This window comes from Octopus bimaculoides, chromosome 2 (assembly GCF_001194135.2).
Source record: "Octopus bimaculoides isolate UCB-OBI-ISO-001 chromosome 2, ASM119413v2, whole genome shotgun sequence".
Taxonomy (NCBI): Eukaryota; Metazoa; Mollusca; class Cephalopoda; order Octopoda; family Octopodidae; genus Octopus; species Octopus bimaculoides.
The window spans coordinates 64,094,762-64,098,005 of record NC_068982.1 but is presented as its reverse complement, the minus strand read 5'-3'; the positions used below and the strand labels follow the sequence as shown (position 1 = coordinate 64,098,005).

Here is a 3,244-nt window from a genome sequence, read left to right as displayed (position 1 = left end):
GAGAAATGGATTCATGGTAGATGTACGAAAATGAAGAAGGTGACCCCAAGACTGGCAAGAAAGTTTGTTTGTGGAAGATGGGAGAATGGAGCTGGAGGGCTGGCAGAACCAGTGGAAATGTTATGTGACAAAGGTGGAAATGGTGAGAGGATTTTGTTATTTGGGAGATAGGGTGAATGTGAAGCAGCTATGACAGCAAGAGCAAGACTTGGCTGGGTGAAGTTCAGGGAATGTAGAGCATTGTTATATGGGAAAAGGTTCTCATTGAAGATGAAAGGAAGGGTCTATAGGAATTGCGTGAGAGCTGCAATGCTGTATGGGAGTGAGACATGGTCTCTGAGGGAGAGAGAGATGTGAATTTTGAGAAGGACTGAGAGAGTAATGGTGAGAGAAATGTGTGGAGTGAAACTGTTTGATAAGAGGAGGACTGAGGACTTGATGGGATGCTGGGGTTGGAGGAATTGGTGGAATGACTGGCAAGGACGAATGGAGTGCGGTGGTATGGGTATGTGTTGAGGAGAGATGAGGAACTTATTCTGGGGAGGGTGCTTGAGTTTGAGGTAAATGGACCGAGAAAAATGAGGGGACAGGTGGAGGAGGAGATTGGGAAGGAAGGATGCCCCAAAAAATGGTGAGATGGTGTGAGGGCAGTTACTATGGCACTGAGATAGATCTGGCCACCCCCATTAATGGGGACAAAACCCAGATTTAAAACACTGGATGATGATGATGAATGTAAAGGTGGATGAAATGCCAGTTCTGCCAGCTTGCTGCGTTAGTAATCATAATAATGATAATAATAATAAGAGCACTCAGAGAGCGCAGACCTCTGCCAAGGCAACACCAACGTCCTCTCAACGATCAGCCGGAGATGATTTTTAGAATGAGAATATTTGAAATAAACTCGACTGCTCTCACAAACAAGAATACTAAAAATGAACCCGACTACTCTCAAAAATTAAGGGAAAAAACTGGAAAAACAATCCTGAATCTTTATCTGGTACCAGATCGATCCAAATGGTAGTCAAGGAATGTGAAGGTGGGTGTGTGAGCCGTATTTGTAATGCTGTGTGTGTATTGTCTGCAATGGGAACAGGGACAGTTTTCTCTATGAAGGCCTTTTTTAGTCTATCCACTGATATAGTGTCTCTACGACCGTTAAAATCTATAGTGAAAAATTTATCCATGAGTGAAAGAAAATGGAAAGGACCTGCATACAGTGCTGTTAACAAAGATTTAACAACATCATTGCACACAAAAACGTGAATCCATTTTTAGTCTATCCACTGATATAGTGTCTCTACGACCATTAAAATCTATAGTGAAAATTTATCCATGCATGAAAGAAAACGGAAAAAACCTGCATATGGTGCTGTTGATGGAGGTTTAACATCATTGCACACAAAAATGTGAGTCCAAGAAGTAAATTTTCCTTCAATGCATAGCTAGAAATGCAGTTGTCAAGTAGGTAAGAGGTTTTAAACAGGAGTGATATATTCAAAATTGATAAAACTAAAAATTGTCAAGGATAAATTAAATTTATCATTGTTGCTGAATATGTTAGTGTTATTTAATTTCTGAATGGTTTTGCTGCTGTTTGTTTATGTAGTTTTATTTCTTTATCTATCAGTTTCTACTAAGATAGAAACGCGAGTAAAATTAATAATAAAGAAACGAAAATAAAACTTTGGAAACAGCAACACTGCCATAACTTATGTGGAAACCATGAGTGTGCTTTCAAGGGAGATAATCAAAGAACATAACATTGTAATACTTCATGTAAAGTAAATATAACAAATGAAAAATCAGAGAAAGACTTGAAAGTAAGCGTAAGATTGTAATACTTCAGGTAAAGTAAATATAACAAATAATCCAGAATCCTTATCCAGTTCTGAATCGATCCCAAAATCTAATCAGTTCATGCCAGTCACAAAGCCAAACATCCCTGAAAGTTTCATCTGAATCTATCCAGTGGTTCTTGAGATATCTTGTCCACAGACAAACAAACAAACAAACTCAACTGAAAACAATACCTCTGCTTTTGTTAAGGTGGAGGTAATAGTAATAATGATTTCAAATTTTGGCACAAGGCCAGCAATTTTGGGATTGGGGATAAGTCAACTATATTGACCCCAGTGCTCAACTGGTACTTATTTTATTGATCCTGAGAGGAAGAAAGGTAAAGTTGATCTCAGCAGAATAACAAAAATAATGATGATTTCGAATTTTGGCACAAGGCCTGCAATTTGGGGATTGGAGATAAGTCAATTACACCAACCCCAGAGTCAAAGTGGTACTTATTTTATTGACCACAAAAGGATGAAACAGTTTACCTCAGTGGAATTTGAACTCAGAATGTAATGAGTTGGAAGAAATGTCTCTAAGCATTTTGTCCAGTATGCTAACAATTCTGCCAGCTTACCACCTCACTACTACTACAACTGATGATGATGAAATAAGTAAGAATTTCTTGGTTGTTGACAACTAAAACAATAGTTAGTTTGCTTCAACTTTTTCTCTCATTTTTTTGTAAATACTGTTTTCTTTCATGTTTCCTTCCACTGTTTCTCTGCTGCTGCTTTGTGTTCATTGTAGTGTTTCATCCCTCTGCTCTTGTGTTACCTCTTTCCTATACCTTTCATTCTCTTTCTTGTTAGCTCACATCTGTTATTGCTGTTCGTGTTATAATGAAAAAAATGTAAAATGTACATAGCTTTAATCAGACGAGTTCTTGCTTATACAATTTCCTGTGTTAACCTCTCTGTTAACCTTTCCACTGCACTTTTTGTACACCAAATGGAATTTTGCTTACATCCTTCTTACATATTGAGCAGGGCCATTTACTGAAGGGTGAAGTGTCCTTTCCAATTTTTTGTTTACTATGACCTTGATCTTAGCTAAGTTTACTTTAAGGCCCTTTGATTCTAGGTTCTGTTTCTTCACTGAGAATTTCTTTTCTAATTCTGTTATAGATTCTGCTATGAGGGTCAGATCATCAGTATTTAGTAGTTTTCATGGGCTTCCAGTCCTTAACTCCTCTGTTATGGTCTGGAAGACAATGATTAATAGGAGGGGGCTGAGGATTGAGCCCTAGCGAACACCTGCCTGTACACTAAATTCATAACTGTACATATGGCTAACTCTTACCTTACTAACAGCACTCCTGTACATGACCTGTACTGTTTCACACACACACACACACACACACACACACACACACACACACACACACACACACACACAC

General features: G+C 38.3%; 1 protein-coding gene across 9 annotated transcripts in view; it reads left to right on the top strand.

The window, feature by feature from the left end:
• Nucleotides 1-3,244, top strand: part of LOC106876997 (kynurenine--oxoglutarate transaminase 3) — a 64,313-nt gene that overhangs the window by 28,181 nt on the left and 32,888 nt on the right. The gene's annotated exons all lie outside the window — the stretch shown is intronic.